Source organism: Onthophagus taurus, chromosome 1 (assembly GCF_036711975.1).
Source record: "Onthophagus taurus isolate NC chromosome 1, IU_Otau_3.0, whole genome shotgun sequence".
In the NCBI taxonomy this organism is placed as follows: Eukaryota; Metazoa; Arthropoda; class Insecta; order Coleoptera; family Scarabaeidae; genus Onthophagus; species Onthophagus taurus.
Genome location: NC_091966.1, coordinates 3,083,947 through 3,109,764, shown reverse-complemented (window position 1 = coordinate 3,109,764; position 25,818 = coordinate 3,083,947). Strand labels below are relative to the sequence as shown.

The window sequence follows — 25,818 nt, the reverse complement described above, 5'->3', positions numbered from 1 at the left end:
AAGAATTTATATTAAAACGTAGAGTTTAGTGTGGTCTAAAATAATTTAATTTAATGTTGAAGAAATTAATGAGGATCCTTTATTTTCCGGCTACCGGATGGGATCTTGAAGGGTTGTTTAACAAAAACTTTTTTTATAAAACGAATGTACTTACAATGTAGAACTGGGTTGGGTACGAAAGGTGACGTGCACACCTACAGGCCTTGGGAGCGTTATTTTTCGTATTCCCCGAGAAGTAATTTTAAAAAAGGATCTCCGGCCGACGACGTTGCCGCCGACGAGCAGCGCCGCCAAGAGAAAAAACAACAAAATCTGGACCAATCCGCGCTTACGATGCGGACAGGTGGCAAACGTAAGATTCCAGTTTCCTCCGGTGTAATGACTGCCGAGTTGGACCCGATCCTCACCTCTCACCCCCCATTTCATCACTACATCTCTCTCCGACGGTGTCTCGGTCTTAAGAACAACCTCCGGGCTTACCTCGAAGGCAAAACCATTAAAGACGTACTAAGGAGGCACTAACACCGAATGAGTCAAGAGAAAGAGTTAAGATTTCGGACGCACATCTTCGACGTGGAACGTTAAGATTGAACGATGCGCTAGGGTGAAATAAATAACGAGGAGGAAATAAATATGCATTTCAAATTAATGGTAATGGGGAAAAGCAGGGATTAAAAACGGCGCGTAATTGATATCACGGTCAGTTTTAATGTTGCGCGTTACAAACTTGCTATTAATTTCGTTGTGGCTGGCATGACTAATCATACAGAAACTAGAAGTCACCGAGAAGGATTCAGGCTATTTACTAGATGGAAACACTTTCTATAAATATGCATGAAAATTTACACATTCATAAATTTATGAAGAAGCTTTTTGCCAATGGGCACATTTATTATTTAAAGACGATATAAATCAGCTTGTATTTTTACACTTTCAAATAACTTTATTTTTGTTTCATACGATTTTTGGCAAATAAATTAATTTTAAAAATTAATGCCTGCATTTCTAATACGTTCTGTTCGGTTATCAATAAAAATTCCCGATGACCAACTCGCCACAACACTGCTATATGACTCCAGCTCTCTATAATGAATCACCTTTAATTTCAAAGCAACAGTCACTTCGTCTAAAGAAATCGATACTGGTGGAAATCAAGGTAAGGAGTAATGACAAAAAGCTCCTCTTCGTCTTACAACCAGCTAAGAAAACTCGAATCTCGCAAAAAAATGTTCCAGTTTCAAAGCGTACAAATGTGAAGCCAACTTTATTATTGAATCTAAGAAGATCTAGAAGAATGGTACGACATAGTGCAGTCGATTCCAGCTTTTCGGGTGTGAAGCCACATGCATACTGCGTCATAATCCACGTGCTTCAAACCACAAAGTCTGTCCAAGCTGCCTGGACAATGAACCATCAGCCGCGCAACTGAACGTTCGAAGAAATCAGTCCCAGAAACCAGCACACCCCTATGCTTAGCAAGAAAACTTATCGAATCACTACCGAAACCTAGAACCTTATGCCCGGTTGCACCGTTTACATAGTTGAGCATAACTTAGTTAAGCAGTTCTTATAGTTAAGAAGAACTTAAATTTTATGTCTATTGCACCGACACAACATATACAATGCTCAACTAAGTAACGTTTAAGTATCGGTTATTTGGCAACAACGCCATAAAATTTAGTTATTTTTATAAATTTTAGTAATTTTTTAGGGTTTTTCGTGTTGTCAAGTTAATGTCAGTTGACATTTGACATATACCATGTAAATAACATTTCTACTATTCGTATCATTCCCAACTTCACGAATATTCGAAGAGTGTTGAGTTATATTGTGAGTTATATGTTAAAGATAAATTAATATTCTATAATTTCTTGTATTTGTCGTAGAACATACAAACAACTTTGTTTTGTTAGACGAAATCTTTTAAAAAAATTATATTCGTCCATTTTATGGAAAATAATTGGATCTTGGGTATATTAATTTTGGAAAACCAAAATCAATTATTTCCAAAACATCTAAATCGTCGTCGAAAATTTGCAGATCCATTATTTTATTTTATTACTTTTTTAACGTATAGGTTATGTGCGGTTATGTCTATTTGACGTATGCGCTTGAGAACAACTTAAGCACTGGATTTCAAATACTTATATTTGAGAACGTCTTATTTTGAGAACGGGTTACTTGACGGTGCAACGCAAATTCACTACTTAAGCATTACTTAGCCTTTAAGCAATGCTTATGTATTACGGTGCAAACGGGCATTAGGTATGCAAAAACCTATAACATATAACATCGCTGATGACAAGATCAACTTCTTTAAGAATACCGTCACGGAGAATGACATCTATTAGAAAACTAGACTAGGCTACAAGAAAACCCTGACTAAGTCTCCAAAGACTATATCCTACGAAACCAACTTCCTTGCACTGGAAAATGATATAGGAAAACCCTTCTGGAAGCTTATTTTGGTATCAAAAACCAATTAAAAAAATTCATCGAATTCTGGAGATGTTGGAATTATGTAGTTACAACACCCAAGTCCTACTGTAATATTTTGCCCGGAATAACTAGATTCGCTAAAGACACAAAATACATAGGAACTGCGTTCAGGAATTGGAAGAAGTACTAAACATTTAAAGTATATCGGATCAGAATCTATCCACACGTCAATCCAACACTACAACTACGACATCTGATACCCCAGACGCTAGTCGTCGTCTATAACAAACCAAGACAACAAAAAAATAACAAACCAAGAAAATCTAATAAAGGAACTAGCTCGATATCCATTGACAGCATGGGCATTAAAAAATATCTTATCGACATGAACCACACCAACTCAACGATGCAGTGCTAAAACTCGCCGGAAACACACAAGAATGTTTAAAATACAACTCTTATTTAAGACTCCAATTCATACAATCTACTAATATTCAAGGACTTACATACCCAAGGGTCAGTACTCTCTCCTCTGTCATTCAACATCAACGCGGAACCTAGTTACAACCCAAAGAAGACTGAAACAGTCCCTGCGGCAGATGGAGACGAACCTAGAGAAGACAAAACTCGAGAACAAGAGGAAGGAAAGGAATCTGCGATATGATTTTCGATGAAATCACTCCTTAATGTCATAAAACTAATTTTTCAAATCCGCAAATTGGCGGCTTTCTACGGAATGGCTAACTATTATCAGACCAACGATGACCTACGGATCTGGACTTTCATATGCAGAAGCTACAAGTTGTTCAAAACTGGGTAGTCCCTATGGCCCTCGACGTACTGAACTCTGAACGTGCATGATATCGCCGTGACAGTCGAACTCGGCGTACAAGCTCTAACAGGAAAAGTATCGATCGACACTGATCTATTAACCCCGCCGTCTTGATAGCTGAAAGCACGCTGATTCTATTCACTATTTATTCTGGTGTCATCTTTCCGGTTCGCATCAACGGCCTATCAGTTAACCCACGTAATAAGCGGAGGTATTGTGCGGAGTTCAACTGGAGAGAATCCTATTGTTATGTTTTTAAGGATCATGTCTAATTATATAAGACGTCGTCGTCACTTGGGCGAAACCTGATCTGTTTATGTCAGTAAAAATTTATAAAAGAAAGAATATTACTCAGTGTTTGTGCCTGTTTCTGTCCAATTTTGAAATCGATCAACAAAAGTACTTGTAGATGCTGTTGTGTAACCATTAGTTGGTTACTATTCTTCAACCAAGTATTTATACTTTGGAAGTAATAAATAATCTTCTGTAAGAACTCTGTAAACAGCTACTTTTATCAAACAACATCTAGTACTTCTTTCAACAATATCTATGCTTCTAAAATCAGTTTGTGGTCTTTGGCATTTTCTTATAGCATCGTCGTTAATATAAGAAAACCTTGTAGTCAATTAGATCGTACTTAAGGTTTGGTCAGGAATACTATGATCAGTTAACACGTATATTTCAAAAGCGAATTTCCTAAAAAATTGTTGTGCTGTTAATGATCACCATCATCATCAAAAAATCATTGCTTTTTGTTGTAGAAGGAATTTCATCAAAATATTAACATCATCTGTGTTTAAGTTCTGGTTAATTCCAAATGAAACAAAAACCATCTTGAGCTTGTAAGCCTGAAAATGTTAAGTGGTGAACCACCAAATAGATAAAGACGAAGATAAAGAAATGTCAAGGAATACTGAAAAAATAAATTGTGTGTAACAATAAAATGAATGATTGTTGAATGTAATTGAAATAAATCGTATTTGTGATTGATGTAGAAAGTGTAGAAAATGTTGAAAATGTAAATTGTCAGTAACATTTTTGACCTCCGACTTTTGTCGTTTTGGCTGGAGTCCGCAACCTTATTTTAGCAATTTCGAGCGCACAAGTTGGATAAGGGCGCCTTAAAATGCCGTTGGGAGAACGAAAATCGTCCAAAATAAATATTCGCTTGTTTACCTTACTTTTCCGACTGCACTGTAGGTAACTTCCCCCTCTCTCTCACTCTGTACAGAAAAGGACCCTTAGGAAAATGTTTGTGGAGTAGATGAAGGCAGTAGGTGCGGTTTTTAAGAGCTGTTTTTCTTTAATTAACATCAGGTAAATTGGCGTGGTAGAAAAATATTGTTATTGTATATACGGACACTTCCGCACCTTTTTTTCAACTATGCGACAATGGAAACGCGAAAATCTATAATAACAACAGCGCTGCTTTGTGTTGACAAATACTTCAACACGGATGGACATGTGTTGTACACAAAACAGTCATCGACCAACGTCGTTTCGACGTTGGTTATGCGGACGTATAAATAAACGAGAGAGTTGATTGGTGGCTGCCGCTTTATGATATGAATTTGACGGGTACGCTTCCTGGTTATTTTAAAATTTCATTACATTTCATGTAATTAATACTCCCTCTTTATAACCGCCCATTGACAGGTTTGATACTATATCACAATAATCAATAAAATTTAACGCGAATTGAGCGCGCATATATATAGAGGGTGTTAATGAATTAACTTAAATTAAAAGAACCAAAAGCTAGTGTGGATATAATTAAAAATAGATGAGCAATGAAACTTTTCCACTACCAATCATTACAGAAGACTACTACTACTGTGAGTTTAATCTTCGTTGTACGATCTGCCAGGTCCAATTAGTCATGGAGAAGCTATAGAGCTATCTAACCATCAGCATAGTAGCCGCCGACCGAGAGCGGGCAGGTAGAGGTCGTTAGGTGCTTTACGAAAGCTCCGGACGGTGCAGTCGACGCAAAAACTGGTCAAACTAATTACACTAATTAATTTGGCACGACGGAGGATGGACTCTGATGGAGTTAGAACTCAAACTCTGCTATATTCGCTCTCCCGCAGGGGCCAACAAACTTTGAATAGCCTATTTTTTTCGCTAAAATCATCCATTTATCATAATCGAAAAGTACCTTATGAAAAAAGTGCGCTTAGAAAACTGTGGGTGTAATGCGAGCCTTCCACCTATGTAACAGAAGCACTTAGACAGCGCCAATATTTCACGCCTGGCTGTAGAGGGCGATTTGTTAACAGATCCAGAGCGCTCTCATACAAATAACGTATTGTTCCCATTCCGTACCAAGCGAAACCGTGGATTTTTCCGCCCCCGGGACGAACCGAATGGTTACCAGAGGGAGGATAGGCGCCTTTCTTCCCGAGGGCCCCCTTTGACGAGATAAAAATAATGATGTCATATCGCCGGCGGAGTTATTAAGCGTGGCAATTTCACAATTGCCACTTCACGCCTCTGCCTCCATCCGTTTCGCATAGTCATTTATCCCTGAAAAATGAACAGAAGTCGTAAAGTTATTCACACAGGATTAAATCGTTATCCCATCAAGAATTATTTCTTAAATCAAAAGTATACTAAAACTTCGATATAACGAATTAATACGGGGAAGGTGATGTCCGTTATTGCTCAATAAAAATATATAATAATCTAGCGCTGAATAAGAAATAAAACTAGACTACTACTATCACTAGAACTAACATAAGACTTAGAACTAGAATCATTCGGGTTTAGCCGTCTTGAGAGACGTGCGGCTAAACCTAAGACTAGACCGTGTTAATTCTAATAATAGTACTAGTATAAAACTAGAACTAACACAAGACCTAGAACTAGAATCATTCGGGTTTAGCCTCACGTCTCTCAAGACGGCTAAACCCGAATGATTCTAGTTCTAGGTCTTGTGTTAGTTCTAGTTAATCTATGTTGTATATTCTTATTGAACTAAAACTAGAACTAACACTAGACCTAGAACAAGAAAATATCGAAACTTTCTAGTTCTAGGTCTAGTGTTAGTTCTAGTTTTACACTAGCACTATCAGCAGAACTAACACAAGACCTAGAACTAGAATCATTCAGGTTTAGCCGTCTTCGGAGACGTGCGGCTAAACCCAAATGCTTCTAGTTCCTGGTCTAGTGTTAGTTCTAGTTTTACACTAGCACTATCAGCAGAACTAACACAAGACCTAGAACTAGAATCATTCGGGTTTAGCCACACTAAGAGACGTCCGGCTAAACACGAATATTTCTAGGCGGCCAGCAACATCTCTAATTTTCCTAGTGTAATTTTTGCTTAAAACTGACCAATAGCAACCCTTCTTTTTGACGCTTCAATTTGAAACCACTCCTCGGAATTAAAAAATAGTGTATAATAAAAGTTGGACACACATGATATAAAAAGACCGCATAATTATAAAGGAAAAGGGTCGGATGATGCCGCAATCATTTACAGCGGCACAAATTGGCCCTTTCTTAGAACGAAACTTTTCTTTTTCGGCTACCGTTCCACGAAATAAGTCGAGAGAAAGTAGGACGTTGAAAATCCGCAAAAAGACTTCTTCCACTCATAGGAGATTATATATAGTATAAGAATCGCAAGAATTTTTAAAAAAATGTCGGTATTCTATGTATTTCCTGCGTGAAAACATAATTTTGAATTAAAAATGTTTGTTAATAGAAAGGTACGCGACTCCCCCTTTTCGGATCAAAGGGATACCACAAACTCGGGAGCGGCATCCCGTATATCCTACAGGAGCTAAAATCATAAGCAGATTGTTACCGCTCCCGCATATAATTACCCTTTCGCGAAGTGCGTTCGTATGCCGCACCGGGAGCTGATGGCGCCACCGATCGGGTATTTTCTCCTGCTGCCAGACAAGGATGAAGACTAGATCCGAGCAGTTCAACTCTGTCGGACTCCGTCCAGGCTTCAGTGCTTCAGTCGTCGTCGTGCTGCCGAACTGTTTATGTCGATGAAACGTTCTTCTGAAGGACCAAATACGCGATACCCCGCGAATCCTCGACCGCCTTTTTACCGTTTTTTTTTGTTGTTTTCAATATTTTTTTGCAACACCATCGAGTGATGTCCATTTTTGTGTTTACTGTTTACCCATCTAGTGCCTGAAACCATTTCGTGTTTTGTAGCGTGTACTTTTTCAAGTGCAAAAAAATTTGGATTTTGTGCACCCCTCGAAAAAAGGATATACATATTTAACCAAAAATTTATACGTGCTCTGAATGTGTTAATTGTTGTGATAAGGATTTTATTTAACTTCATACAATAACGTAAGTAGAAAATAAAAAAGGATTTTTAGTGACTGCCAGAAAATTGAAATCGGGTTATTCAAAACAAATTCTAAATGAGATCGTTTCCTATTCGAATATATCCTTTATATACGCTATAGTAGGCATCGAATAAAAGGTTTATTTACGAGCTACTTTAGAGGGATTGTTTGACAAGATCCATTATCGTCAATTCTATTCGGATAAACAAATAGACGAATCCGATTTAAATGGGTCGATTACAAAACTAGATATTTTCCAGTACAATCTGAGAAAATAAAAACGTTAAAATTCTATTCTTTGCACCTGAAAATGCATCATTTCGAAATCGGCACAAACAAAATCAATTTTTAACACATAATTACGTGTTATGTATCTCGAGAACTAGTTAGATCGAACGAAAACTTAGTAGATAAAAATTGCTCGTGATTAATCTACACATTATCCATAAATTATTTCAACTTAACTTTGATCATATTTTAGATAAAACCATAAAAAATGACTAATTATGAAAAATTTGCAATCTCGCTTATTACAATGTGGTATAACTCAAAAATTAAAAACGATGAGGAAAAAGTTTGTACATAAAAATTGTCCATAATGAATCAGAAAAGCTTCGTCCATAATCAATTTTAATCTAGTTGTGGAAGTTTGGTTTGAACGAAACAACCCTTAATTATTTAATTTGATTGGAAATTTTAAATAAAAGGTGATGAATAAAATGTTATTAAGAAAAGTTGTTTATAATGGATCATAAAAATGAGATGCATAAATAATTTTAATAGAAGTTTGTTTATATTTTAGTTGGAACTAAAGAAATTGCTATAAATTTGGTTGTAATAAACATGATGGAAAAAAAGTTTGTTTATAAAAATTGTTCATAATGAATCTAAAAGACATCGTCCATAAAGAATTTTCATCTAGATATGAAAGTTTGTTAAATATGAACGAGAGAATCCTTAAATCTCGAAATGGACGTTTTTAGTTAATGAAATTGATTTGGAATCCTAAATAAAACTTGATGTATAAAATGTAATTAATAAAATTTGTTTATAATGAATCTTAAAAACAAGATCCATAAACAATTTCAACCTAACTTTGATTATGCTTTAGTTAGAACTAAAGAAATTACTAAAGATGAAAAATTTGTAACGTTGGTGGTTATTAGAATCTGTTATAATTTATAAAGTAAACGCGATAGAGAAAAAGTTTGTTTATAAAAATTGTTGATAATGACTCTAGAAAACATAGTTCATAAATAATTATAATCTAATTGTGCAACTTTGTTAGTTGTGAATGAAACAATCCATAATTCTCAAAATGGACGCTTTTAGTTACTCAAATGTGTTTTAAAATCTAAATAAAGCTAGATAAACAAAATGTTATTGATAAAAATTGTTTATAATGAATCATATAAACAAGATCCAAAAATAATTTCGATCTAACTTTAATCATGTTTTAGTTAGAACTGAGAAATCGGTAAATATAAATATATTTTGTAACTTTGGTTATTATAATGTGTCATAACTATAAAAGTAAATGCGATGGAGAAAATGTTTATTTATAAAAATTGTTCGTAATGAATCTAAAAATCATCGACCATAAACAATTTTCATCTAGATATGAAAGTATGTTAGATGTGAACGAGAGAATCCTTAAATCTCGAAATCGACGTTTATAGTTACTTAAATTGATGGGAAATTCTAAATAAAGTTTGATGAATAAAATGGAATTAATAAAAATTGTTGATAATGAATCATAAAAACAAAATCCATAAATAATTTCGATCTAACTTTAATTATGTTTTAGTTAGAACTGAAGAAATTCGTAAATATAAAAATTTTGTAACTTTGGTTATTAGAATGTGTCATAATTGTAAAAGTAAATGCGATGGAGAAAAAGTTTATTTATAAAAATTGTTAATAATGAATCTAAAAAACATCGTCCATAAAGAATTTTAATCTAGATATGAAAGTTTGTTAGAAATGAACGAGCCAATCCTTAAATCTGAACATCGACGTTTTTAGTTACTTAAATTGATGGGAAATTCTAAATAAAGCTTGATGAATAAATTGTAATTAATAAAATTTGTTCATAATGAATTTTAAAAACAAGATCCATAAACAATCCTTAAATCTTGAAATTGACGTTTTCAGTTACGTAAATTGATGGGAAATTCTAAATAAAGTTTGATGGATACAATGTAATTAATAAAAATTGTTTATAATGAATCATAAAAACAAAATCCATAAATAATTTCGATGTAACTTTAATGATGTTTTAGTTAGAACTGAAGAAATCGGTAAAAATTAAAATTTTGTAACTTTGGTTCTTAGAATGTGTCATAATTGAAAAACTTAATTGATAATGAATCTAAAAGACATCGTCCATAATGAATTTTAATCTAGATATGAAAGTTTCTTAGAAATGAACGAGCCAATTTTTAAATCTTGAAATCGACGTTTTTAGTTACTTAAATTGAGGGGAAATTCTAAATAAAGCTTGATCAATAAAATGTAATCAATAAAAATTGTTTATAATGAATCATAAAAACAAGATCCATAAACAATTTCAACCTACCTTTGATTTTGCTTCAGTTAGAATCAAAGAAATCATTAATTATGAAAAATTTATACTTTGGTTGATGAAATATGTTATAACTCAAAAAGTAAACGCGATGGAGAAACAGTTTATTTATAAAAATTGTTCATAATAAATCTGAAAAACATCGCCCATAAACAATTTTAATTTAATTGTGGAAATTTGTTAATTATAAACGAACCAAGCCTTAATTCTCGAAATGAACGTTTTTAGTTACTCAAATTGATTGTAAATACTAAATAAAACTTGGCGAATAAAATGTAGTTAATAAAAATTGTTTATAATGCTTCATAAAAATAAGATCCATAAACAATGTCAACCTTACTTTGATTTTGCTTTAGTTAGAATCATAGAAATCACTAATTATGAAACATTTAAAACTTTGGTTGATAGAATATGTTATAACTCAAAGAGAAAACGCGATGGAGAAAAAGTTTATTTATAAAAATTGTTCATAATAAATCTGAAAAACATCGCAAATAAACAATTTTAATGTAATTATGGAAGTTTGTTAGTTGTAAACGAAAGAAACCTTAATTCTCGAATGAACGTTTTTAATTAATCAAAGTGATTGTAAATACTAAATATAATAAAACTTGGTGAATAGAGTGTAATTAATAAAAATTGTTTATAATGAATCATAAAAACAAGATCCATAAACAATTTCAACCTACCTTTGATTTTGCTTTAGTTAGAATCAAAGAAATCGCTAATTATGAATAATTTATAGTTTGGTTGATAGAATATGTTATATCTCAAAAAGTAAATGCGATGGAGAAAAAGTTTATTTATAAAAATTATTCATAATGAATCTGAGAAACATCGCTCATAAACAAATTTAATGTAATTATGGAAGTTTGTTAGTTGTAAACGAAAGAAACCTTAATTCTCGAATGAACGTTTTTAATTAATCAACGTGATTGTAAATACTGAATATAATAAAACTTGGTGAATACAGTGTAATTAATAAAAATTGTTTATAATGAATCATAAAAACAGGATCCATAAACAATTTCAACCTACCTTTGATTTTGCTTTAGTTAGAATCGAAGAAATCGCTAATTATGAAAAATTTATACTTTGGTTGATAGAATATGTTATAACTCAAAAAGTAAATGCGATGGAGAAAAAGTTTATTTATAAAAATTATTCATAATGAATCTGAGAAACATCGCTCATAAACAAATTTAATGTAATTATGGAAGTTTGTTAGTTGTAAACGAAAGAAACCTTAATTCTCGAATGAACGTTTTTAATTAATCAACGTGATTGTAAATACTGAATATAATAAAACTTGGTGAATACAGTGTAATTAATAAAAATTGTTTATAATGAATCATAAAAACAAGATCCATAAACAATTTCAACCTACCTTTGATTTTGCTTTAGTTAGAATCGAAGAAATCGCTAATTATGAAAAATTTATACTTTGGTTGATAGAATATGTTATAACTCAAAAAGTAAATGCGATGGAGAAAAAGTTTATTTATAAAAATTATTCATAATGAATCTGAGAAACATCGCTCATAAACAAATTTAATGTAATTATGGAAGTTTGTTAGTTGTAAACGAAAGAAAAATTAATTCTCGAATGAACGTTTTTAATTATTAATCAAAGTGATTGTAAATACTAAATATAATAAATCTTGGTGAATACAGTGTAATTAATAAAAATTGTTTATAATGAATCATAAAAACAAGATCCATAAACAATTTCAACCTAACTTTGATTTTGCTTTAGTTAGAATCAAAGAAATCGCTAATTATGAAAAATTTATACTTTGGTTGATAGAATATGTTATATCTCAAAAAGTAAACGCGATGGTGAAAAAGTTTATTTATAAAAAATGTTCATGATGAATCTGAAAAACATCGCCCATAAACAATTTTAATCTAGTTATAGAAGTTTGTTAGTTATAAACGAAATAATCCTTAATTCTCGAAATGAACGTTTTTAGTTACTCAAATTGATTATTTTTGATATAACGTTAAAATTAAACATAACGGTGAAAATCTTTTTTAGTTTTCTTAACATTTCCTTAATAAATCAAGATTGAAATTGATATGGTATAAAAATCGAAATAAATAACCATTAAGAAACCGTTTCAACAAGAAATATAGTTAGAAAACAGTAAATATTACCACACCAGTAGAAGTATTATAAATTGCCCTTATAAATAACACGTATTGTAGACACCTGGTAACTGTCATTACCTATTGTGGTACTAAATCACCGCTTGAAATGATCTTCAATGTAACTGATTCCTATAGGAGCCCCATCGAACATATGGTTATACACGTAGCTTCCCTGTGGTTACGTTACAACATATTAATCAAAAAGCCAGCACTGTTCGAAATCTAATTCGTCGTTTCTAATGACTTATTATTGGGCTACATTGGAAAAGTTGCGAAATTATATCAAAACCGATACTTTACTCAAATTGGTTGTTAGAGAAAATTGATCCGGGTTTTGATATTAATGGATGTTGTTGTTGCTGCGTAACAATCTGAGCAGCATCATTATCCCTCTTAATAATAACGTGTTATTATTTTCTTTTGAACGGGTTTTATTAATAACGATTTCAAAGAAACGGAACGTTTAAAAAAAAGTTTTTCAGTTGAAATGAGGCATTAAACTGTAAAATAAAATAAAAAGTGTGTCGTAATACATCTGGTGTCCGTATGTTTTGTGTTTAAATAAAATTCGTAACTGTTCGTCTTAATAAATGTACGTTGAATTTTTTTTTTAAATTTACATCGCAATTTTAAACATTCATTAATAATCCGCCTACAACGATTTTTTGTTATGCTAAGCAGTGTTATGGATAAAAAAATAGCTGTTTAATTAATTTAATCTAATTAATTTCGTTCACAACAATCATTAATTTACTTTTACATCTGGGTATTTATAAAGATCATTAATTTTATTACGTGATTAAAAAAAACTTTTTTAATCAACTTTGATTTGAACATTGATGTTTTAGCAGCGGGGGTTAATTTAGTTTTAGTTTGACATATCAGGGGCGCAACCACATATCGGTCTTGGATGGCCGATCATCCACTCTTCCGGTAAATTTAGTAACCGGGGAATTAACGGCTAAATAAATTTGCTTCCGTTTTGTAATTTCTTTTTATTAGATTAAAACATATTAATACGTAAATTGCATACATTAGTTAAGCAAATTATTCGTTATTTTTCATTTAAAGCACTCGCTTCTCAATCTAATTTTCCCACACCAAAAAAACTGGCTATAGCAAGTCATGAGAGGTGGTGAATGCGCAGGATGAACGACGTCTTGCTTGAGCGAACATTGGAAATAGGCGACATTAAACAAAAAAAGACCAGGACAGATTGTCGTCTTTTACCTGGAAATCTTTTTGGAGTCGAGTTCTTTTCAATCATAATCCCAGATAAGGAAAAAGAAAATTTTTAATCCAATCCGTCGTGTTTTTATTCTTTTTCATTTCAAATCCAACTCAATGTTAAAGATAACATAATAGCCGCACATCAAAGCATTTGGATTGATTGAACCCTAGCGAGTTTGTATTCAAAGGAAAAATTGTTTTATTATAGAATATTACCTAGGTAGTTTATCATAGATCTTGTCCTTAATGTAGATATAATGTATGAATAGATTTATCATTTTGTTGCCAATACGAAAAAGTAAACAGAAATAAGTACTTACTAATCAATATATCTTGCCTCGTAACCAAGTATTATTATAATTCGAAATAAACTCATTTACATAATAAAATTGAAAATAAATTAACTTAAGAATATCCGTTTTTTTGGTTTATGTGGTTGGATTTATTTAAAATTTTAAATCCATTTTCTTGGTTATAAGCTGTTCAGTTATTGAAACTGCTAATATTTCTTTGATAAGGAGAGCAATATAGTGTACAAGGATGTTGGAGCTTTTAGCCACGTTAATAAGAGTAATTTCAGACTTAAGACAACTTTAATGGTGATCTTAAGGCATTATGGCAGATGAAAACTTTTTTTCCAATTTATGCCAATCGCAAACAAAAATTGACTTAAATCTGTTTTTACTGAATGAGTTTTTGGCAAAAGATGTCAGAAAATTTACTGCAATAATAACTGATTTGTGTTGACCAAACACTCATACCTTTTTGATTCTACAATGTTTACTTTTCTTATCATTGAGAAGCAGAATTCAATAAGCATTGAATTGCCTTAACTCATTTTGGGTCGTTGCAGATGGCTTACCATATACAGGGTGTCCCGTTAAGCGTACGGAGCGGCTGTATCTCAACAACGGTAAAGGCTAGAGGTTTGGGAAAAAAATCCTTATAAGCAAAGTGGGCAAGAGAAATACCTGGAAATTATTTTGAAGTTCGTAATTCGACCGCTAGGAGGCGTAACTGCCATAGAAAAACATAAAATTCCCGCTATCTCAGAAAGTTAGACGATGAGCTATAACTTTGACAACATCATTTAGTAGCTTGGATAATACCGCATCGCTTTTGTTTTGCGATATTTCTCATATCTGTCATAATAAGGGAGGGGGAGGCCAACGCGTTTTCAAATGTTTACATTTTAGTATCTCCTGAACCATTCAACCAATTTGAATATTTTTGGTCTCGTTTGAAAGAGCATTTTATGCTCTTTTAAAAGATATTTTCAGTAAAACCGTTTGGTTTAAAACAAATAAGCTAGAGGGCGTTATCTGCAGCGGTTACCTATTTTTGTGATTTTTGAAAAAAAGTTAAATGGAACGGTACTATTTACTTCACAGACCATTAATCACCATAAAATTTGCTAAATATTAGTGAAAACCGCATCTCGATATCTCCATCCATTCTCGAATTATAAAAGAAAATGTTAAAAATTCGTATATCTTAATCGGATCAAGTTACCATAGGAAACAAAAAAGAGAGAACAAAAATTTTATTATCTAGAACTTTATCCAAGCTTAGAACTGCTTCAAAACTAACTTTTGAGGCGTGTTGAAAAGCCAACGGATCAATGAAACATCAACAATGATAATAAAACAAAATAAACCAAAACACTTAGAATAACTTAAATTTTTGGCAAAAATAACTCACTAATGTGCGAAATGCCTTCCATAAACCTCGATGCATTTATTTAATCTAGTTTCGACGAAAAAAAACGCTGCTTAAGTCTCGGCCCTGGCCACGTTTCTACTGGTATTTAGTGTTTTGTCATATTTTCCCTGGTTATTGGTTTTTCTTGAAAAGTCAGGTCGTTTGGTCTACCCAATAGATAAAGGGGTGAAAGCAATGTGGGTTTTGCTCGAACCAAGAATGCATATTACGCAAGTTTACATCAGCTTGTGGACAGATGCTTCATGCATCCATAGCATTTGTGATAAAAGGTTTGGATTTGCCCAAATCATATTTAAAAGTCAATGGTAATAGTTCAGTCTGTTATCATAATTTTTCACTAATACGGTTTTCACTAATATTTAGCAAATTTTATGGTGATTAATGGTCTGTGAAGTAAATAGTACCGTTCCATTTAACTTTTTTTCAAAAATATGTAACCGCTGCAGATAACGCCCTCTAGCTTATTTGTTTTAAACCAAACGGTTTTACTGAACATATCTTTTAAAAGAGCATAAAATGCTCTTTCAAACAACACCGAAAATATTCAAATCGGTTGAATGGTCTAGGAGATATTAAAATGTAAACATATGAAAACGCATTAGCCTCCCCCTCCCTTATTATGACAAATATGAGAAATATCGCAAAACAAAAGCGATGCGGTATTATCCAAGCTACTAAATGATGTTGTCAAAGTTATAGCTCATCGTCTAAGTTTCTGATATAGCGGGAACTTTATGTTTCTCAATGGCAGTTACGCCCCCTAGCGGTAGAATTACGAACTTCAAAATAATTTCCAGCTATTTCTCTTGGTCACTTTGCTTATAAGAATTTTTTTCCCAAACCTCTAGGCCTTAACGTTCTAGAGATACAGCCGCTCCGTACGCTTAACGGGACACCTGTATTTTAGACATCATGGCATCGACCCATAAAACTACATTGCAGCTATCACGATCCCACTTGTTGTTACTTTCCATGTCTTTAAATATTCTTTTTAGTAAATAGTGCACTGTACTTTTGGTCTTCACCTTCAAAGACTTGTTATGGCCTATATTTCTAAGTATTTCTTTGAATGTTGTAATTTCTTGAAAATGTCACTACTTCTTTCGCTACTGATATGGATGCCATATTATCCTGTGCGCGTCCGACCCTTCCAAAGTTTACTCCTTCATTCATCCTTACCGTGCAAAACCTCTATCATCGTTAGTCACGTAGGCAGTAATAAGATTTTCCAGCCTCTGCATCTATCTGCTTTCGTTTCTTCGTTTTGCGAATCCTACATCATACTCAGTGACAAACCAATTGCTTCTTTTTCGTTGTTTACCTGGGCGTTTAATTTCTAAACCAGTTGTTAAGAGAGTGTTACATTTTTCTCATCCTTCCTTGGTAAACTTTTCATTAGCTCTTTTTTAAATTGAGCTTGTCTCCGTCTTGTAGAACTTCAGTGTTGAATCTGGGTAATCTTTCTCCTTTCTTTTTTTTTGTGTCCAATATTCTATTCCATATACTCGACTTTAGCAGGAAATGGTCTGACTCAATCATTAAGTAAATGGGAGCATCAAAGATATGGTGTAAAATATCAGTAGACTCGTTTTAGTACCATAATCATTTGGCAATCTGAATACAACAAAACCTACGAGAGTATTTTATTATTGAACACGATCGATAGGTATCTTTTTTGTTTACGCCAAATAAAACAAAGTGAAGGAGATGTTTTATCGATTTGAATTTTATATACGCTTTATTCCGCATGGACGAGAAAACTTACGTAGAGTTATTGCTCGAAGAGGTGTATGAACTCTTTTCTTGCAACAATACCCAAAGTAGAACACCACTTCATTTATATTTTTCGCCATTTATTATTTAACTTTGCTCTATCAACCTTTATTTTAACACGTACCTCACACACATTAAGATGTAGCACTTGTTATCATCTGTCACATAATGCTTCTTCTCTTCTATTAAGCACACTTTTGTCAGGGTACTAAAAATTGCTTTGAAGCATTAAGATGCTCAATTATTGATTAGAGGTTGCTCGATATTGCGAAGATTCTAATCTTTAAAAATATACTTTTGAACTGTGGTCGTGTTCTGATAACAACAATATGAATGTGGTTTGGGCGACGAATTGAAAAAGGCGAGAAAGACCTTTCGTGATCATTACGACGAGCAAATTATTGTGATAGAGTTGATTGCAGGAAAAAATATTATATTTCTTACCAATCGCTTCAAGGTATTAGATATGTTTCGAACTATTCAAACTCACCTATCTTTTTAATTCCATTGCCAAAGTTGAATTATATATACTTATCGTGTTCACTAAGTCATTCTTCACTTTTTAAGAGAAAAAAGAACGCCTTAGGTTTTTTTAGTTTCTTGTATTCCTCAAAAATTAAACATTAGAAGAAATCAAGGGTTCTTCAAAAACTTGTAACTTTTTTATTACATTGCCAATGTTAAATTGTGTGTACTCATCGTGTTCACTACCTTATTCTTCACTTTCTAAGACAAAGAATAATGCCTTAGGTTTTCAATTTTGTTGTACTCAAAAACTAAGCATTTTGGAAACTTTTCAAAAACATGTAACTTTTTTATTCCATTGCCAACCTTAGATTGTATATACTCATTGTGTTCACTAAGTCATTCTTCACTATTTAAGACAATGAAGAATATTACCCTATTTGATGTACTCCTCAAAAACTTTATGTAAGCATCCACATAAATAAATATGGCAAGAACAATAATTATAAATGTTTAATTAAATTAATAATTTTAAGTTAAATATGAATTTTTTTTAATTGTTAACATAAAATGTTAATTAACTAAGGTTACATTTACAACCCCCCAAGGGATTAATCTACAACCATCCTACTTACAGCCACCGGATCGGAGACACAGAGAGTGTCAATAGAATAGGTTTAGGAGGCACTCAAGTTAATTTCTCTCCAAAGTTACTAAACTGAATTCCAACCCCTAATTCATATTCTCATTTATACGAATAATTTTGATTTCAACTTCAATTTGGTTTATTTAAGAAACACTTGAGAAGTATTAAATAGTAATCGATTTTAAATAATTTTATATTTAGAAACGAAATAGAAGCTATAGCGCGTGTAATGGGTGTTTGGAACCTGTTATGGGTTTTAAATCGTGGTCGTTCAACCATTGCTGCAGATCATGCGGGTATATTGCAGCGAAGTAAAGCGGTTTTAAACGCATGGAATGCGGAAAAATTGAAAGTGGTCGCGAGCACCAGATGGTTGGTTTAGATACTGTTTGTAACATATGGTGATTTGTATTGATTGTGGCCGTAACATAATGTTGATAAATTGGTTTTTATACCGGGAAACATTTTCAATTTTATAAATATAACAATATAATAGATTCGATATAAATAAAATTAATAATAAATCAAATTTGAATTAAATGTTTATTTTATTTTTGCCAATACGGGGGGCGTACTTCGTTTATTATCGGCGCTCGTCAATTATCACTGAACGTTCTCGAATTAATTATTTTTTAATAGGCGTAAGTGCCGGGTTTCATATATCACGGTTTTAAAAAACGGCGATAATTGGAATTTGTTCCAGCTCCATCCGGCACGCGAATCGATAAACGATCCACACTCAATTTTGATTTTTCAATTTAATTTTAATTACCTCCTTTTGTTTTCGTTTCAGGTTTTCTTAATAAATCCAAAATCTACATCGCATGTAAGTACTTTTTTTAATTATTACAATTATATTAATAAGATATATGATATAATCTTGTGTAATATTATCGAGACAAAACGATAAAAAGAGGGTATTAACCCCACTTTCGACTGAAACCGCTTATTTCTGGTGGAGAAATCGAATTCCCGTTCTATCTATCGGATGACGGCACCGCTCCTGCGCTCTAGTTTGAATTATAGAGCTAATTTCGGGTAGAAAGGAAGCGGAAACGATGTGTAACACGGATCGAACTTCGGGCATAGGAAATGGAATGGCAATTTATTGACATCGGGCTCCGAAGTTATCCCGCGCCATATTCCCCGTCGATCCTGGAATTTGCGAAACCGCCAACGATAAACTATTTTAAAAACGAGGGCGCGATTCTTTTTATTTTTTTTTTACATTTTTGTGTACCGGCGGTGCTACAAAAGGCCTTCTTCGCAAACGACCATCATTTTAGCAATTTACAACAAAATTGCTGTGCAATTATTTAAATCGACACAGTGATTTACAGGCGCATAGAATTACGCCCTCGATAGAGCCCGTCGGGTGACCCTCATCGATTTTTTAATTAAAATGTTAATATTCAACGTAACGTCAATTCGTAAAGAGAACCCGCTTTCTTATATAACGTATGATATATTTATATCAATCTCAAGTCTCCTTTAATGGGAATTTATATGTAAAGAAAATTTGTAATAACTTTATTATCTTTAGAGATATTGTAATAATAATAACTTTTCTTCAACCTCTATATTTTCGATTATGAATAAATTAAACTAAATGTACCCCCGCCGGTCCTTGAGGCGGAGGCGCTACATCAATGTCATATTGTTACATAAATTGAATGATTTTAAAGAATGACCTGCTTTTTATGTGAAAATGTTCCAATAAATATAAATATTCATTAAAGTATACTGCACGATTTTACATGACTAAACCAAGGTCGTTTGCGGGCGAGACGCTACATCGCTATATCATTTTATGGAAAACCCATAATTTATTGAGTTTCTAATGGTATATGGTCTGGTACTAAGCTTAGTCGTTTTTAACGTGAAATTCTATACCCAACAATTTAACGAAAATTTCTCAAAAATGCGTAACATTTTTATTCCATTGCCAACATTGGAATTAAATAGTCATCGTGTTCAATAAGTCATTCTGCATATTCTAAAATAAAGAAGAATGTCTTTAACTTTTTTGTACTCCTCAAAAACTAACCATTTTAGCAAAAAAATCGAGCTGAATAACTTTGTTATTCTATTGCCAACATTGAATTGTGTACAAGTACACAGGTACATAAGTTTCATTATGTAATTTTGTTCATCGTGAAATAAATCACAATACTAATATTACTAATAAATGTAAACATGTGCTTCCTAGACATTCTTTCAAACAGAATAATATAAAAATAAAAGTTATGAGGGTTTAAATGTTAATGATGTCGGCAACCGGTGAACGACTTATTAATTTTTACGAAGTCTTTGATGTAAAGTTAATGGAAGTTAATGGATGTCAACTCCTGATGCTTTAGATGCCATAATAAGTGCTGACCTACCTCTCATATTATCGATTGACTAATAATTACCAAATTTTAAGGTTTAAATTATACATCGTTCCATTATCTCCAAAAATAAAGTCTCATATAAACACTAATTGTAGACCGTTTCAGTACTTTTTCATAATCAACGTAAAAATCCTTATAAATCATTTTAACACGTTGACTGCCGTGTGTATCAAAACTGGTACACACTTCTGTAGTGTAGTAATGCGCGTGATATACCCGCGGCAGTCAACGTGTTAAAGTACAAATTTCAAGGTTCAATTCAAATCATAAATCATTTCTGTATCTTCATAAATAAAGTCAGAGCGATTTTTTGAATCTTTTCATTTTTTAATAATTCTCAAATAAGCACTAATTTTAGACAGTTTGATTTTGGACCGAATCAGATACATTTCCATAATCAACATAATCCTTATAGTCTTAGAACTAGAAACATTCGGGTTTAGCCACACATCTCTCAAGACGCTAGGCGAGTCTTCAGACGCACGGCTAAACCCGATACTTTCTAGTTCTAGGTCTAGTGTTAGTTCTAGTTTTAGTGCAATAAAAATATCCGACATAGTGATATCTCATGCTAACTAGCGTTACCTACCACTGTCACTAGAATTAACACTAGACTTAGAACTAGAAACATTCGGATTTAGCCGCACGTCCCTCAAGACGGCTAAACCCGAATGATTCTAGTTCTAGATCTTGTGTTAGTTCTAGTGATAGTGCTAGTGCAATACTAGAACTAACACTAGATCAAGAACTAGAAACATTCGGAGTTAGCTGCATGTCTTTTAAGACGGTTAAACCCGAATCAATCTAGTTCTAGGTCTTGTGTTACTTCTAGTGATGGTGCTAGTGTAAAACTAGAATTAACACTAAACCTAGAACTAGAAACATTCGGATTTAACCGCACGTCCCTCAAGACGGCTAAACCCGAATGATTCTAGTTCTAGATCTTGTGTTAGTTCTAGTGATAGTGCTAGTGCAATACTAGAACTAACACTAGATCAAGAACTAGAAACATTCGGAGTTAGCTGCATGTCTTTTAAGACGGTTAAACCCGAATCAATCTAGTTCTAGGTCTTGTGTTACTTCTAGTGATGGTGCTAGTGTAAAACTAGAATTAACACTAGACCTAGAACTAGAAACATTCGGATTTAGCCGCACGTCCCTCAAGACGGCTAAACCCGAATGATTCTAGTTCTAGATCTTGTGTTAGTTCTAGTGATAGCGCTAGTGCAATACTAGAACTAACACTAGATCAAGAACTAGAAACATTCGGAGTTAGCTGCATGTCTTTTAAGACGGTTAAACCCGAATCAATCTAGTTCTAGGTCTTGTGTTACTTCTAGTGATGGTGCTAGTGTAAAACTAGAATTAACACTAGACCTAGAACTAGAAAAATTCGGATTTAGCCGCACGTCCCTCAAGACGGCTAAACCCGAATGATTCTAGTTCTAGGTCTTGTGTTAGTTCTAGAGATGGTGCTAGTGTAAGACTAGAATTAACACTAGACCTATAACTAGAAACATTCGGATTTAGCCGCACGTCTCTCAAGATGGCTAAATCCGAATGATTCTAGTTTTAGGTCTTGTGTTAGTTCTAGTGATAGTGCTAGTGTAAAACGTGGTATCTCAACAACTAATCGAGATACGTTTAAATCTTTTATTTTCTTAAAAAGTGGATTCCTAGCGTTATAATTAGGTAAAAGATTCATTTTGGTGCCTTAAAAAATCGTTGAGTTATGATTTTTTAACTCTAACTAAAATAACTTGTTTTTTGTAGAAAAACAGGCAATATTTTTTATGAAAAGAAAAATGGCAACTGTTGTACCATTTTGGAATCTTGACTAAACAGGCCATCTTTTAAAATAACTTGCCAAGGGTGTTGTACCACTTCTTTTTTTAGAAATCCTGTGTCAAACTTAATAGACATAAATTCTTTCAACCTTAACTCAATCAAACTAAATTTTTTTTGCAAAACTAACGACTTTTGTTGTTTAATTTGTGACTTCTATACTATACTAGTCAATATTAAAAGTATTCAATAAAAATACGGAACATCCACTGTCACTAGAACTATCATTAGACCTACAACCAGAAACATTCAGACGTGATGCATTTCATGTAGGACAAAGTAAGTAGGTTTCTATGGAAATATATTTTTAAATAAAGAAACAGCGAATTTTTGAATATCATCAATTTTTGATAATTCTCAAATAAATACTAATTTTAGATTATTTCATTTTAGACCGTTTCAGATACCTTTTCATAATCAACATATCAATTCGTATACATCATTTTAAAGTACAGATTTCAAACTTTAATTTAAGCCATAAATCATTCCTTTATTTCAATAAATAAAGTCAAAGCGATTTTTTGAATTCTTCAAAAATGAACACTTCTTACAAAATTAATTACTGTTTTTCTACACATGTAAATGATTGTAATAAAGTTCTTACATAATCTTTTCTTATTCTCATCATTTCGAAGAATCTCATTTTAGGTTTCCAAGTCGAAAAGGAATTTCGAATTAAATTCCCGTTCCGAAGGCAACAATACAATTCAAGTCAGAATTAAGGCCGCCAAACAACCGATTTCGTACGCCGTAGCAGTTTCATTGTCGCCGTAGGAAGGCCGCCCGATGGGGGTTAGGAATCTCGATTCCTCGAAGATCCACAATACCCAGACAAGAAGAGGTCTCTAACAATCTGTCATCCAGTTTGTCCCTAACAAGTCGACCGAAACGAATCATGAGAACCACAATTTTTTCTTTTTAGTTAATTGAAACCTCTGTGTGTCATTCGGGTTATCAAAAAACCAACCGTGATTTTTACTGGTTTATTAACCTAACGTTATTTTTAAACGATATGGTGTGATAAGACGTTTGGTTTTACAGTTATGCTTTTTATACGCGTAAGTAAATAGAAAGGAATTTAGGACAAAGTTGATAATGAGTTAAAACGAAAATGATTTCAATCTGACTCATAATATTGACTCTATTATTGTTTGAGCTTTTAGTCGTAGTTTGTAATTGGAAATCAAATGGTGCTCTGAGCGATCCACTTCACTCTTGTCTGTAAGCTGACATTCAAAGTATGTGTAGTACGTACGGTCATGTACTCACCATACCTCAACCCTTACCCCTCAGTACGGTAGTGCTCGCCACGAGGTTTCCTTCGCCACTGGAAAATCGATAGGCTCGACCTCTGCACCGACCTACCCGGCGTGTATTTTCACAGAGTTCGGCAAAACTGAATGTATACGAACACACATACGTACACGCCACCTGTTATATAATGTTGAAAATCACATAAATTGGTTTTAATGAAATTACGAAAAGGGTAAAATTGAACAGAAGGAATATTTTGATGACAGCGTTGTTTAAATCAACAAAAACTAAAACTGGACCTGTGTCTACTATTAATTCGTGGGAATTTATCCGGGTCGGGACAATATTAATTAATGAAATTCTGTATATAAATAGAACACAATGTAAAATAGTGGGTTAAATCCGACGAATAAAATATGCACGAATAACACCGGGTTAAAATCAGACTCTAGTTTTGGGTAGACCGGTATATGTAATTAGATGAATTATTTATCGCTCGATACATGATGAATTGGGCACGTCGTTGTTTATTATTGAAAGGGATTTGGTGTTCGGTGATGCAATATTTTCGGGTTTGAAAATCGGGTCGTTCGGAAACTGATTGCTTGTTCTGCGTCGTTCTCAAACAGCCCGTCAACGAAACGACATCGAAGCAACAAAGCCGACGTCTCTTCTCCTCGGTTCGAAATCGGAAAAATAAACGTTTTCCCGAAAGCTGGGTTAGGTGTTTGGTACCGTAACACATACACGGTACGACCGCACGTAAAATAAACAGCCAGCGACGGTTTATGAGTAATTCGAAAGAGCAGCCCTGGGCTCGTGTAAAAGGGACTTGATTTATGACGACCGGCGCCGGTAAATTTTGTATTTCGCGCCGAATAAAAAAAAATAATAAAAAAGCTCGCCTTTTGCCACAAAGGGACTCGTAAAGTGCAAACGTTTTAATTGAAACCGTTCTTCTTTTTCATCATTTCGCCTTTTTTTTGAATTGCAAAGACCTTTTTGTGGAAACGCAGGGTTGGAATAAATGGGTTATTAATAGAGCTTTGCCTCTTTTGCACAGAACGTTGATATTCCTTGTTCAAAGAACCGCAAAGGGTTGTATCAAATTATCTTTTGTCCGCAATGTTTTTCGCGTACAGAAGGAAATCGTTACAATTAATGCTAAATTTTTTTAAACTCATTACTTTACTAATGAAATTACACCTCACTTAAAAAAATTAAACGACATATCAAAACGGGAATCAAATATCTCGGAGATGAATCGTTTGCAAACATTCATTTATTAATGCTAACTCTGTGAATCGGTAACGTTTTCAATTTAGCACTCAACGCCTATTTTTGGTCAGCATACAAAGTCGATATATGCCTTGCGATAAAAACCGGGCGACGCGTTTCATTATATGACGAATCCTGCTATACCTAACCCACTGAAACCGATAGATTAAGCATCAAAAAAGCAGAAAAGGGAACGGTTTCAATTTGGAAAATTGAAATGGAAAATTCGAAGCGGTGTGCGATACAAATGCACCTGCGAATGGGTTTCAATTATGATTCCGATGACGTGAATGTGCCGCTAACATGCGATGGCGTTTGCGGGAAGAGGGACTCCGGAAAAACTGTTTTAACCCAAATTGCCAAAAGCAAAAACCCAGTTGGTTTAAATCGACACCATCAAGTTTGGCGAAATCAGCATAGCTTTGTGTTTATTAGTTTCCGTCAATAGTTGTTGTAAATCACTGAATCCGTGATGATTACCATCAATAGTCATAATCGACATTTATGGTGTTAAATAGAAACCAGGGCGTACCTACTTACTTTGTCCCACATGAAATGCAACATGTCTCAATGTTAGTTCTAGTGATAGTGGTAGGTAGCGCTAGTTAACATAAGATATCACTATGTTCAGTATTTTTATTTAACTAAAACTAGAACTAACACTAGACCTAGAACTAGAAAGTATCGGGTTTAGCAGTGCGTCTTCAAAAATTTTCTAGTTCTAGTTTTACACTAGCATTATCACTAGAACTAACACTAGACCTAGAACTAGAATCATTCGGGTTTAGCCGTCTTGAGAGACGTGTGGCTAAATCCGAATGTTTCTAGTTCTCGGTCTAGTGTTAGTTTTAATATTGCACTAACACTATCACTAAAACTAACACCAGACC

At 33.4% G+C, this 25,818-nt stretch overlaps 1 protein-coding gene across 2 annotated transcripts in view; it reads left to right on the top strand.

Annotated features, from left to right (window-relative positions):
- LOC111429266 (irregular chiasm C-roughest protein-like) overlaps window positions 1-25,818 on the top strand; it is a 183,417-nt gene that overhangs the window by 80,273 nt on the left and 77,326 nt on the right. Inside the window, exons 1-2 of one of the 2 annotated variants that reach the window (XM_023065136.2) lie at window positions 7,242-7,588; window positions 18,952-18,984. The gene's annotated coding sequence lies outside the window, so the exon portion shown is untranslated. Of the gene's footprint in view, window positions 1-7,241; window positions 7,589-18,951; window positions 18,985-25,818 lie in introns of those variants that run through there. The other variant, XM_071194507.1, reaches the window with a different exon arrangement.